Raw genomic sequence first — 15,300 nt, 5'->3', positions numbered from 1 at the left:
GACACTTGCCACTCTCATCCCAGAACTCTAAGGAGAGGTCAAAAAATCTTATTCACATTGGGGCTAGATGGTATAAGTCCATAGAGGGGTCAAAACCCGATTTCCATTTAGTAATGACCAAACTATGATGCCATTAGCTCTATGAGATTGAGAACACAAAGTTGAAATCCATCTTCATCAATAACTTGAATAAAAATAAACCACTAGGCAAGATAGAGTCAATGATTTTATTAGGATTAGAGAGACAAAAATAACAATTACAGGCAAATATAGCCAACATAAAAAAGGACGAAGACACACTCAAGCAGACAAAAGACACATACATTTAATTTGGTTCACCCAATCCCTTGGTCAAGTCCACTAAACAAGTATGATATTATTATCTAGTGATTTTAAATTGATTACAATATGTAATCCCTTGTAACTTAATATCATTGCAATAAGCTATACTAAATCAGCATACATCATAAAATCTCTAACCCTAAGAAATTTTATACATGAATTATGTCGCTTACAAAATTAGGGCTAGAATATGTATTGCAACAGTAAGCATGCTCGGGAATACACCCCACGACCCTATAAGGAGCATTGCCCTTTGATCCCATCATGAGGTAGCTTCTGCTAAATTATCATAGAGAAAATTTGAGGAGAAATCATGTTGATGGAACTGGAAAAAAATTAGCCTCTGAGTCTAATTAGGCTCCACAGAAAAATAGAAATTTCCTTCCATTTTTAGTATGAAATGTACCGTCTTCAAACCATATTGATCACTGGTCAAAAGGAAAGGAACTTTCCAACATGGAAAAGCTAGAATTAGGAAGAAATGCTTTTGATCATCGAGTTAGGGAGGAGGATTTCAGGCCCATCTAATCACTAGGTGATCTTAAGGTGTACTACCAGTGGAGGTCCCACAAAGAGGCCCACCATTGCATCCTTTCAACCCCCACTACAACCATGAGATAAAGCTAGAATCCACATGTTCAAATAAACATCCACCTTGGGGAGAGAGAACCCTAGAAAGGCTAAACCATCACCAAGTTCACTGCACAAGTTAGGATGTTTAGGTAGAGGGAATGCCAATGCCCCTCCATGGAATCCTTTGGAAATACCAAAGCAGCAGAATCCAAAACCTCCATACGGGCTTTCCAGGAATTAAGAACTTTAAAAATATTTATATAAAGGGCCCAAATCAAGGAGAGGGGCTCCCATCTCATAGGCAAGGGAAGGGAGATTCAAAAAATTATAAAGCAAGATAGTCATATGTTAAAAATTATTGTAATCTTTTAGAAATTTTATATGAGGATTACCACAAGTTTCATTTCTCTAATTCATTTTTTAGTTTTGAAATATTGTAATATTTCACAAGTTAATGAAATTTATCCACTACAACCTATTATCCCAATAAAAAATATGCACTTATCAAAATTATTTTTTCAAACTAGAAGTGTATATATAATATAGAAATAAATATATTTAAAATAATAATCTCCTATTTTATAATTACAATATATAACAACTATTATTTTATCAATAATTAGTTAAATAAAAGATATATTTTATTATTTTTAAAATAATACTAAAACGGTCAAAATTGAGATATTAAATGTATTAAGAAAAAGAAATAAAAATACAATATAAGTTAAATATTCTTTCTTGTAATAAATACAATTCAAATTGCATAAAGTTAGTTTAACTAAAAAAAAAGTTTCAATTTATAGGTCTTACATTTCTTACGGGATATCTACATTAGTTTAATAAATTAATCATTTATAGTTAGGGTTTAGTTAGGATCTCTAATCTAATTGGTCATGAATTCTAATCCTACAACCTATGACAAATTAGAGGCCCCTAATCTATATTACTATAATTTAATAATGATATATAATAATAAAAATATTGAAAAAAGGTCATTAAACTTAAAAATTGTAAAGGTCTAAATAAACATGAAAAAAACTAAAGGTCTCGATAAGATAAAAAGAGGTTAAGGTCTTGATAAAAATATGTTCAAATGTTGTCTCATGAAATTGTAAAGGTCAATTGCACCTCTTAATCATAGCCGTCCATCCTATCACTCACTAGTCTATAAATTAAGTGCCATGGAGTCGTGAGTCGCTCGTCTTTAGCAAGAAGTCACTTCAGAAGGCTATCAAGTGAAGTTAGGGTACACTCGACTTTTGAGACTCTACAAACTCTACAATAAAGGTACTAATATATTGCATTATACTTTTATTTTATTTGTTCTCTATATATTGCATTATACTTCTATTTTATTTGTTCTCCGTTCTTTCACCTCTTTTAATGTTATATACCCTTATATTATTTTTCTTTAGGCACCGTAAATTATGAATATTTTTATCCTTTATTTCTCCTAAGTAGATTGCTCACAATCTCTTCAACTTTAGACAAGAAAACTCTATGTTCAACATCAAGAGCTTATCGAGTGAAGTTAGGGTCCACTCTGCTAATGTTAGGGTGCATTCTACTTATATGAATATAAAGATTCCCTCTATTAATGCAAAGATCATGAAAAGAATTGTTTGATTTGAACCACGATCCACCAAAACTGAAGTAAGAGTACATACTAACATAATCATCATGAAATTACTAGATAAAGTTTAAATGTACTTTATTTCTGAAATTCTACAGTAAAAATATTGTGAATCTAAACTACTTTCTCCTTATTTTATCTTTTTATCTTTAAAATGTGCTTTTCAGATAAATCTGGAATGTTGCGTATATTATCCTTTTCTTATATAAATATATAAATATATTCAATCTTTGAGTGTACGTACTATTATTCTGTAAAGGCTGCATAGTAAGAATATTTGTATCTATTATTTCTAATAAGTACATTGGTCATAATTATACAATGGTTGGCAAGTTTATACTACTATACTACAGAGATGCCAGAGTTCATGACAATTCACTTGAGATTCCCTTATTTAAAGTGACCTGCATATCCACATTAATATACAGATCATAACAAGCATGTATTGAACTTGAACATGACAAACATATGTTGTACTTGAACTATCGTCCAACAAACATGCTATTGTGTTTTAATATTTGATACAGATGTTCTGACCCATTGTCATTGAGTTCTCACTCATTATGGATGCTTGCATGGACTGTTATGGCAGTTGTTAAGGGCGGGAGTTATTGCACAAACAAGGAGAATAGACTATTCAATGGAGACAGGAGGGAATTCCCTTAGTTCTGGATCAGATGGGAGGAAGAGGAAAGTAAAGTACTTTTATGACGAAGATGTGCCATCTTATTACTATGGAGAAGGCCATGCTATGAAGCCTTTCCGCATAGCACTGACACAGAGTCTTGTTTATGTATATGGGTTGCACAAGGAAATGGAATTTGTGAAGCCCAATCCTGCAGAAGATAGTGATCTAGCTGTGTTCCATGCAGAAGACTATGTAGCATTTTTGAGAAGAATAACTCCAGAGACAGTGCAGGACCAAGCCAGAGCAATGGAACAGTTTAATATTGGAGGTCACTGTCCAGTTTTCAAAGGGCTGTATCAATACTGGCAAGCATATGCTGGTGCTTCTATTGGGTGTGCTGTTAATCTTAATATGAGAAAATGTGACATTGCCATTAATTGGGCCGGAGGTCATAGTCAACCAAGAAAATGTAAAGCATCTGGATTTGGCTATGTAAATGACATTGTTCTATCCATTCTGGAGCTGCTGAAGTGTCACAAGGTGCATTCTTTTATTTATCATTCATATATATGTTTATTGAGCTATTTTTTTCGAGGTTAATTTAATATTTTCTGTTTTGTGAATGAATTCCACTTAATTTTAAAGAAGCTTGGACTTTAAAAAAGAAAAGTATAACAGTCTGTCTATGTTCTATGGTTTTGTTACTATAAATCTTTTACTATCCAACCGGTTAGTGTGTGCAAATTTTCTATTTTTAGTAATGTTTGTTGAAAGTGTTCTTGAGTCCTGCAAATTGAAGAAATTCTACTGATGTTTACTTTCTTAATAGACATATTGTCAATAACTATTATGAGAAAAGACCCCATGATCACATTAGTGTTTCTGTCACAGATATTTTCCTATTACAGTTCAAAAAATAAGAACCCATCATGCACTAATAGTCAATTTAGCTTGTATTAATAGTCAATAGATTTTTTAGTTTTTTTGGTTGGTGATTGGCCCATATGTGCATCATTATTGGCAAATTTCATAAAGACTACTGGAACATGTAGCTACAAGTACTGACATTTTTTAGTGAGCCATTATTGGTGCAGAACAAAGGCCTCCACCATCTTATGAAGAGATATGTGAATATGTAAAAGGTGAAACATTAGCTTTAAGCACTTCACTCACCCTTCAGAAATATACTGAAAATTTTGACAAAATCCTACTTATAATTTAAGAGTTCAAGGTGTGTCAAATTGGCCTAAACAACTACTAGATATTTTTCCCGACTAAATGTTTTCCAACATCACAATAAAATGATTTACTTTATTACTGTAAATGGAAATCAATCTTCCAAGCGTTTAAGATAACCATTTTAGGTTTATGCTAACTCTCCTAGTGAGATTGCGAATGGAATTTCTTTTCCAAATCTTCAATCGAACATGTCTAGAATTAACATAAAAGAAAATAAATAATGCAGTTATTCAGAACATTTGGAAACACAGCTCCTGAATGGACACGGTTATGTAATATACATAGCAATATTAAGATGCTTTACTTTTTAGTTTTCTCCTAATGATGAAGATCTCTAGCGAAATTAATGAAAATGTCAAATTGTTTATAGTTAAGTTTGATGGCACACATCATGGAGTCATTGGCGTATGCTCGGCAGTATTGTTACAACACACTGAAATCAGGACAGAGTTCTCCAACATTAAACCGTCTCAATGCTATCACTTGGTCATGCATGCCTTGTGGACTTTATTGTTGGTACTAATTTTTTAGGCTTTATTCCTCTTTGTGGGTCTGTTGGTACATGACTTCTAGGGTTTCATTTGTTTGTGGAATTGTTCTTGTTTGACTTATGCCTTGTCATCCATTTCGTGCTTAATTATTTAGATTTGTCATTTTTTCCTGATGATATATAATCTTTTGAATGTCAATTTTCTCTTGGATGATATTGTGCTTATTGTATTTAGATTTTTAGTTTTCAAATAGTTGATATATAATCTCTTTCGTATCACATATTTACAATCTTATCTCTAATCATTATTCAACATTTGAATATTCTCTTCTTTTGGCTAGTATTAGTTTTTGACAGTTTCATTCAACTTTGTGAATCTGTTTGTGCTAGCTTTTCAGGGTACTATTTATTTTGAAGAATTGTTCTCATTTTGATTTTGAAATAATGTATTTCAAAGGAAATAGATTTCCACAATTCTCTATGTTGTTTCTAAATTCTATTGTGAGAATTTTTTATCATCAATGATTACACTGAGTGATCCACCATTTCCTTATAGGAATAACTTGTGGAGTTGTTCTTGTTAGAACTGTTCTTGTTTTGATTTTAAAATATTATATTTTAAAGAAAATAGATTTCCACAATCAATGAGAGAAGTTTGTATGTTGTTTCTAGATTAGATTGTATGATATTTTTTACATCAATATTTCTATCACACTCCTTGTCCACATATATGGCCTTAAAATTTAATAAAAAATTTACATGATCTATTTCAAAAGAAACATACAAATAATATATTTTCTATTGATTTACTTTTTTCTACGAATTCCTTGATTTGCATTGGTTGCAATTTTAAAGTTTCTTCAAATAGATGATAAAAAGTTAATGATATGTAACCTCTTTTTCCTTTTTCTCTTAGTAAACTTTTTAAAGATTGTTAAAAGTTACTGCATCTTGAATTGTTTTACCATTCTCTCCATGGTTTTGGATATTTCAAATCCATTCTGTTCATATATCTACTCTTCTTGTTTATTATATTCTTATGATAATTTGGTAGCGTGTCTTGTATATTGATATTGATGTCCACCGTGGTGATGGTGTGGAGGAGGCCTTCTACACAACTGATAGGGTCATGGCTGTTTCTTTTCACCAATATGGAGACAGTATTTTCCCTGGTTCAGCTTATGGAGATCATAGCATTGGCTACGGGAAAGGAAAATATTATTCGGAAATGTCCCCTTGGATGATGGAATTGATTATCAAAGTTTCCGTTCTCTATTCAAACCCATCGTTCAACAAGCAATGGCTGCCTATGATCCTGAGGTTGTTGTACTTCAATGTGGAGCTGATTCTTTGGCTGTAGACAAACTGGGCCGTTTTAATCTCTCTTTGAAAGGGCATGCAGAGTGTGTGCGATACATGAGGTCATTCAATGTGCCACTTATGCTCTTGGGTGGTGGTGGATTCACAATTCGTAATGTTGCTAAATGTTCTTTAGGTTGTTTTAATGTTATTTCAAATTTAATTATATTAGAAACTTGATATTGATATCTTGAATTTAATTATATTAGATTTTTATCATCAATATTTTAGATTGCATTATTGTTTTTAAATTTGATTATCTATTGTCACACTAAATTTTTGATGAATTTTCTTAACACTATCTGATATAGATATTACAAACTATAAACCTTATAAATTTAAAGATTAAAATTTAATATTGTAATTTAATCAGCTTTCTTCTTGCAAATGTACAGACAGCAGTTGCAGTTGGTAAAGAGATTGATGAGAAAATACCTCAGTATTTTTATTCTCAATATTAATGTGTCTCCACTGATTATGGAAAACAAAATCTCAAAAACGGTCTTGGATAGAATTAGGTTTGTTGGCACTTATTTCTTGACTCCCATTTTGAAAAATTTCTTGGACTTTTGTAAACTTTGTTATTTTATTTTATTTTTTAAATACCTTTAAACATTTTAACAGGTCTAAAGTTCTGGAGAACATCAATAAAATGCCATGTGCACTAAGCGTCCAATTTCAGGAACGCCCTCCAGAGACTAATTTCCCTGAGCCAGTACATTTATAGATGCTTCTTCTTTGGGAATTTTATCTTCTGCAAGTGAATATGTATTTACTGTTCCTTTATTGTTTTGAGACATTAACAGGAAGAAGAAGATTGTGATGCAAGCAGAAATGAACGTTAAAGATTATGTTCATAGTTCTGCTAAGAAATATTCTCTTCTCTAGAAAAATATATTTGGAGAATACCATGGTAGTATCTTATACAGGCAACAAAAAGAAAAATGGACTCTGCATAAAAAGTTTTGCCATCATTTAGAATTTTAAACGAGGAACGTATTTCTGTGTTACCATCAAAGGTGCTTTTTAACTTGAATATTAGTGCTATTGAATGGTTCTTCAGTATCTGATTATTTTGCATACTGTAATGTGGATTATATTACTTTCATTCATAAAACATACGTCTAGTTATATTATAGTTTATCTTGTTTAATCTGCACTGTGTTCTCCTATTCGTTCAACATTTCCAAGGCATTTTTGGTACACAAATGAATTGGGTGGTATATAACAACTCACCTTCTGTAGAATGTTCCCAGATATTTAGGTAACTTCCGTGGACTTTATTGATAGAGGCATTGAAGTCGTGATATTAACAATCTCAGAATTGTAATTTGAATATTTTGGGGTGAAATGTTAGATTGTGGGTTGAACAGATTTTGTTGTAAATATGAACTTGCATGCTTTTTTATAGTTCAGATTTTGTTTTGATGTTGATGAGCTTTGAGTTTGATGTGGCCTCTAATTCATCTCCCTTGTATTTATATAAGGGAACCTCTATCAAAATCACTTATAGCATTGTGTGTAGCCGTTCTGGATTTTTGTAAGCATTAATAATTTAATAAACAAAGTTGTCACCTGGAAATTTAGGTTGAATCACAAGTAATGATCACAATTCGGAGAGTCGGCAAAAAAAAATCAAAGGTTGAATCACGAGTCTAGTCAGAATTTTATAAAACATGTATTGATGAAAAACAAAAGAATTTAATCATACTGAAATTAAGTGAAGTTTAGATAAGTGGATATTGTTGGAATATTTAATGCGACAATTGATGTTTGCCTTTAGAGCCAAATGCTCACCTACCCTCCTGACGTTCAGAACAGATAGAAACATAAATACAGTGGGAGAGATTTTGAAATAAAAAATGAGGGGGAAAATGGAATGTGACAAAATGGAATGTTTCTACATTCATTTTAATTTAGTCAGATTATTCAGAGATTTCAGTTCAGTAGAGCAAAGCAAAGGAAGAAGAAGAAAGTGGTCAGCAGATCCCCTTGTTGCAGAGACAGAAGGAAGTATGTTCAGTGTCTCCAATTGCACGTGACACCTCTGTTTATTCTGTGAGTTAGTTGTTTTTTTATTTTTGTCCTATTGAGCAGTGATTGCTCTAGGAACCATTGTATGCAGCTATTAGAGCTGCAAGTTTAAAAGTTTATTAAGTTTGAAGTATTATTAGTTTAGGGTTATTTTAGGGTTTTCTAGTTGAAGTTGAATGCTCCTAGATTTTTTAATGGTTTAATCAAGTTGAATAGTAAAGCAAGGAAGCATACTTGAATCCATTACTCTTCTCTTGAATGTTGTATTTGACAAGTTTTGTTTTGAAGGATAAAGCTTTGACTCTCTGGTTTTAATGGTGAAAGCATTCACATTGGAGTTTTTCTAAGTTATAATATTTCAATTGAAACAAAACACTCGGCACCTACTGCATTTTTTCTTTTTGTGCCGAACTCACTCGGCACCTTCATGTGCCAAGCAAAACTGGCACTCAGCAATAGCTTGTGCCGAGCAAAATTTTAGGTTTAGGGTTGTGAGTTTATGATTTTGATTTCTAATTCTCACATGGTATCAGAGCTTTGAGGCCCCATATCCATAGTGAGTTAGGGCATTTATTTTCTTGAGATATTTGACATGGTAGCAGATACAAGAAAGATATGGTAGCAACTACCATCTTTTAATGGGCAAAATTATGATATATGGCCAAAGAAAATGAAGACCATTATGGTTGCAAATGATTTATGGGAGTTCATAGTTAATGGGTTCAATGATGTGATAGACCCAACTCAATAAGTTGCACTCACAAATGCACAAAAGACTCATTTGAAAGAGTCAAGAAGGAAAGATGCAAAGGGATTAAGTTTGATTAAAGCAGTAATGACAGGGATAGTATTCCCAAAGATTGCAATAGCAAATTATGCAAAGGAATCTTGGGATATCGTTGAGACGAACTTCAAGGAGATTGATAAAGTCCATACAGTAAAGCTACAGAACATAAGGAGGGAGTTTGAGAACTTTCAGATGAAAGAAAATGAATCAGTTGCAGACTTTAGTTCAAGGACCTCCAATGTGATTAACCAATTGAAGTCAAATGAAGAAGACTATCAACAACAGAGGATAGTGAAAAAGATATTGAGGAGTTTATCTCATAAATATGACAATTTGGTCATGACCATAGAAGAGGCAAAAGACCTCACTATTTTGACAATGGATGAATTGATGGGTACTCTTCAAACCCATGAGCATAGGATCAACAGATCTACATCTTCTTCTTCTCAAGAGCAAGCATTCAAGGCTCAGTCAAATGCAAGAGGAAGGAGGAGAGGAAGAAATGGCTCAAGCAGAAACTCTAGAGGCAAAGGCCGAGATAATGGAGGACAAAGGAATGCTGCTGTAGAAAGCTTAGGAAGAGAAGATGGAGCAAGTAGCTCACAAAATACTTCAAGAGGAGGTAAGGAAAACTATAACTCAAATAGGAGTAATGTAGAATGCTACTACTGTCATAAATATGGGCATTATGCAAGTGCATGCTGGAAGACACAAAATGATCAGTCAGGACAAGCAAATGTGGCTGATGTGAACATGGGAAGTGGAAACAATGCCACTGCCTTCATCATGTGTAATGTTGGTGAAGAAGGAAGCCCTGAGGTTTGGTACCTCGACAGTGGATGTAGCAACCACATGAGTGGCAATGAAACCTTATTTTCATTCATTGACAAGAGTTTCAAATCAAAAATTAAGACGGATAACAATGGAACCCTATCAGTTGTTGTAAAAGGATCTATTATGGTCCGTACCAAGAAAGGTGAGAAGAAGGAAATACAAAATGTGTATCTTGCCCCTAGTATGAAGCACAATTTGATGAGCATTGGTCAGCTCATTCAAAATGGATACAAAGTGCTGATGGAGAATGAAATGTGTGTCATTCAAGAAAAGGATGGGAGCAAGAACTTACTTGCAGCAGTTCAAATGACAAAGAACAGAATGTTTCCCTTGAGGATTCAGACATGTTTCTCATTTCAAGTTAGTGTTGCACCTCCCACACAATCAGCTCTAAAGAGTGTCACAGCTATAGCACCTCAGGTATGGTCATCTTGGCTATGCTGGTTTAACTTTATTGTCAAATAAAAGAATGGTAAAAAGTTTGTCACATATAGGAAATTTATGTGACAAGTGTGAGGCTTGTATTTTGGGTAAGCAACATAGGCTTCCCTTTAATTTTGAAAATTCTAGGAGGGTTAGATATCCATTATAGTTAGTGCATACTGACCTAGTCGGTCCTATGCAAGTTACTTCCATTGGGGGGAGTACTTATTTCATGACATTTATTGATGATTTCAATCGTAGAACATGGGTGTATTTTTTAAAGAATAAATTTGAAGCATTTGATAAATTTGTAGAATTTAAAGCCCAGGTTGAAAGAGAATGTGGATGTTATATCAAGGTCCTAAGATCGTATAGAGGAGGGGAGTATACCTCCAATTCTTTTGTAATTTTTTGCAGGAAACATGGTATAAAGAAAGAGCTCATAGCCAATTATACACCACAGCAGAATGGAGTGATTGAAAGAAAGAACATGACCATTGTTGAAATGGCAAGAAGCATGATGAAAGAGAAAGGTCTCCCAACTAAATTTTGGGGAGAGGCTGTGGCAATAGCAGTTTACCTAATTAATAGGTGTCCTACAAAGGCAATCTATGATAGAATTCCAATGGAAGCATGGTCACGAGGAAGATGGACAGTTGAACACCTAAAGGTGTTTGGATGTGTTGCATATGCACATGTGCCTAAAGAGAAAAGGTAGAAATTGGATGACAAAGGTGTGAAGTGCATCTTCATAGGGTACAACTCAGAATCAAAGGCATACAGATTGTATGACCCATTGAACAACAAGATGATGCTTTCAAGAGATGTGGAATTTTTTGAAAATCAGTCTTGGTATGGTTCAATTGATGAGTCACTAAGCACACTAAGTAAAGTGCCAATTATGAGTGAAGAAGATGCTGATGAACAAGAAGAAGAAGGAGAAAATAAAAGAAAAGGCAAGCAGGTTCAGTCATTGCCGAGCTCCTCTAGGCATGATCGAGTGTCAGTGACGAGTACTAGTAAAGACTGAGCTAGTTGAAATTGCAGCAGTAGTGAAGATTCTGATCCCACACTCTCCTCCTTATTACCAAGAAAGACTAAGAGTCTTAGGGAGTTATACCAAGATGAAAGGTATGAAGATTATGATGAGAGTGTTAATTTTGCATTATTTTCTTATAGTGATCCAATATATTTTGAAGAATCTATTAAGGAGAAGAAATGGTGTAAGGCCATGGATGAGGAGATAGATGTTATAAAAAAGAATGAGACATGGGAGCTAACTGAATTTCCTCCCAAGAAGCAAGTGATTGAAGTGAAATGGGTCTACAAGACCAAATGCAATGCTAAAGGCAAAATTGATAGGCATAAGGCAAGGTTGGTAGTCAAGGGCTACAAATAGCAGTATGGAAGAGATTATGATGAGACATATGCCCCTCTTGCAAGAATGGAAACCATGTGTGTTGTCATAGCAATTGTAGCTCAACACAAATGAAAGGTATTTCAAATGGATGTGAAGTCTGCCTTCCTAAATGGTGTATTGAAAGAAGAATTCTATGTGGAGCAGCCACCTAGTTATGAAATTGTAGGTGAAGAGAACAAAGTATATAGATTGAAGAGAGCTCTTTATGGGCTCAAGAAAGTTCGAAGGGCATGGTACAGTAGGATTGACTCATATTTAATTAGCAATGGCTTTAGCAAAAGCAATGGTGAGCCTACTCTCTACATCAAGGCAGCAAATGGAAATGTGTTGATTATTGTCTTGTACGTAGATGATTTGATTTTTACTAGTAATGACAGGGCTCTTATTGGTGAGTTCAAAGAGACCATGAAAAATGAATTTGAGATGATAGACCTTGGTCTCTTGAAGTACTCTCTAGGCATAGAAGTAAAACAAATGCATAACGTCATTTTCATCTCTCAAGAAAAATATGCAGGGTAGATCTTGGAGAGATTTTAAATGCAAAATAGTAAGGCAGCCCCCACACCAACAGTAGTAGGTCTGAAGTTGAGCAAGGAAGACTCTAGCAAGAGAGTGGATCCAACACTATACAAGATTATGGTTAGAAGTTTAATGTATTTGACTGCAACTCGGCCAAACCTAATGCATGCAGTAAGTCTGATTTTCAGATTCATGAAAACACCAAAGAATTCTCTTTGGAAAGTGGTAAAGAGGATCCTAAGGTATGTGAAAGGTACCAAGGGATTTGGAATTTTTTATACTACAAATGATGATTTCAAGTTGGTTGGATACACAGATAGTGATTGGGCTAGAAGTTTAGATGATAGGAAGAGCACTTCCAGATACATATTCCATATGGGATCGGGTGCAATTTCATAGGCATCCAAGAAGCAACCCATTGTTGCTCAATCTACAATAGAGGCTGAATACATGGCAGTAAATGCAGCAACATGTCAAGAAATTTGGCTAAGGAGGATCTTGAATGATTTGAATGAAAGGCAAGAAGATGGAACCACAATTTATTGTGAAAACATATCTTCAATTGCATTGTCTAAGAATCCAGTCTTCCATGGAAGAAGCAAACACATAGAGATCAGATATCACTTCTTCAGAGAGTTGGTGGAGAATGGGGATATCAAGATAAAATTTTGCAAGTCTGAGTAACAGCTAGTAGACATATTTACTAAGTCATTAGGCATTGGAACTTTTGTACACTTAAGAGAGAGTCTTGGTGTAGTTGATGTGGATCAGTAGTGATCCTTGCTTGTTTGGCTCAGGATAAAGGGGGAGTGAATATTTAATGTGGCAGTTGACGTTTGCCCCTAGAGCCAAACGCTCACCTACCCCCTTGACGTTCAAAATAGATAGAAACATAAATACAGTGGGTGAGATTTTGAAATAAAAAATGAGAGGGAAAATGGAATGTGGAAAAAGGGAATGTTTCTACATTCATTTTAATTCAGTCAGATTATTCAGAGATTCAGTTCAACAGAGTAGAGAAAAGGAAGAAGAAGAAAGTGGTCAGTAGATCCACTTGTTGCAGAGATAGAAAGAAGTATGTTCAGTGTCTCCAGTTGCACATGACACCTCTGTTCATTTTGTGAGTTAGTTGTTGTTTTTCTTTTTCTCCTGTTGAAGCAATGATTTCTCTAGGCACCATTGTATGCAGCCATTAGAGTTGCAAGTTTAAAAGTTTACTGAAGTTTGAAGTATTATCAGTTTAGGGTTATTTTAGGATTTTTTGGTTGAAGTCGAATGCTCCCAGATTTTGTAATAGTTTAATCAAGTTGAATAGTAAAGTAAGCAGACATACTTGAATCCATTACTCTTCCCTTGAATGTTGTATTTGACAAGTTTTGTTTTGAAGCATAAAGCTTTGGCTCTCTAATTTTAATGGTGAAAGCATTCACATTGGATTTTTTGTAAGTTATAATATTTCAGTTGAAACAGAACACTCAGCACCTACTGCATTTTCTCTTCTTGTGTTGAGCTCACTCGGCACCTGCTGCCTGTCACTCGACATCTATTGGTGCCAAACAAACTGTCACTCAGCATTTGTTGGTGCCGAGAAAATTTTCAGTCAGCACCTTCATGTGCCGAGCAAAACTAGCACTCGGCAATAGCTTGTGCCAAGCAAAATTTTAGGTTTAGGGTTGTGAGTTTATGATTTTGATTTCTAATTCTCATAGATATTACCTTTTCATAATTTCTTCAATGAGTACATTTAGATGACATTCGTTACATCAATAATAAGAATGAGTACAAATCTGTTCAATGAATAACTGAATGCAAAAATGAGTATGTCATAATACTCCATAAGGTTTTAGTATGATACAACTACAACTTCCATCATCCAACTATAGTTATCAAACCTCATGAGCTCTCGATCAAAATGTTCATTTGCTATTATAAGCTCTTAATATGTAATGTTCATTTTCCAAACCTTACCATTTGTCCGAGTTTGAAGGGGAAAATGTTTAATCTGTACAGTTGGATATGCCCATATAGAGGAATGGAATGTCGTACAAGAATTTGGGAGGATGGAAGATTGTGTTGGAAGATGGTAAATGGAATTTTGCAGATGGAAGATGGAATTTTCAAAATGGAAGTTGGAAGTAAGGTGATAGATTGAAGTTGGTGGACAGAAGTGTACGGATGGAGGAAGGTAGTATGGCATATGGAGGGAGGAGTACGAATGGAAGGATGAGTACAAATGGAGGGAGGTAGTACCATAAATGGAGGGAGGAGTATGAATGGAGGAGTACGTGGAGTATTTAATAGAAATTGGAAAGAGCATACAAACTCATATGCAAATAATATTAGAACACAACTCCATCAAATAAATGTCAAGCATGAATAGAATATTGAATATCAATATTCTCCAATTAATACTCATAGACAAAGATGGTGCTCCAATTTGCCAGATCCGAGAAAAGTATTACAAGTGACAGAATAGGGTGAGGGTTGAATCCCACCAAAATTGGAAAGCCAGGTAGAGAAGTTCTTTCACTTCCAAAATGCTGAACAATAGAGAACTCTAACAAGAATTCACAGTACAAAGAAAATAATCCAAATAGCATGCCTAAAACAACCTACAAAAAGGCCTTATAAAGGGCTTAAGGATTAAAAACTAGCAATAAGCTGACAAGTACTAAAAAAAAAAAAAGAGTGGGCCCGAGAGATTAAGCCACATAATAAGATATTATTATTTAATAATATTGGAAACAGTCCTCCACACCCAAAAATTTCTTGCCCTCAAGCAATTACAAACTTGGATGCTTTAGAATTTGCTCACCTTCCTAGGTGTCGTCCTCAACAGGAAGATCCTTTCATCGCACAAGAAACTCCTTAATGGTACTGGACCTAAGCTTCTTCTCCCGAACATCTATGATCTCTACTGGTTCTAAAATTAATTTCCCTTCATCAATGGGAGGAAATTCCTTTGACACTGTAACACTTTGTCCAATAGCCTTCTTCAATGATGACACGCGAAAAACAT

General features: G+C 34.3%; 1 pseudogene; it reads left to right on the top strand.

Moving 5' to 3' along the window:
- Positions 1 to 3,188: 3,188 nt before the first annotated feature.
- Positions 3,189 to 7,109, top strand: LOC149544389 (histone deacetylase 19-like; annotated as a pseudogene).
- Positions 7,110 to 15,300: the final 8,191 nt, after the last annotated feature.

Source organism: Cupressus sempervirens, chromosome 8, assembly GCF_028749045.1.
Source record: "Cupressus sempervirens isolate cs-2001-9-10 chromosome 8, ASM2874904v1, whole genome shotgun sequence".
Classification (NCBI taxonomy): Eukaryota; Viridiplantae; Streptophyta; class Pinopsida; order Cupressales; family Cupressaceae; genus Cupressus; species Cupressus sempervirens.
Note: the sequence above shows the minus strand (reverse complement) of the source record. Positions and strands in the feature narration are given on the sequence as shown.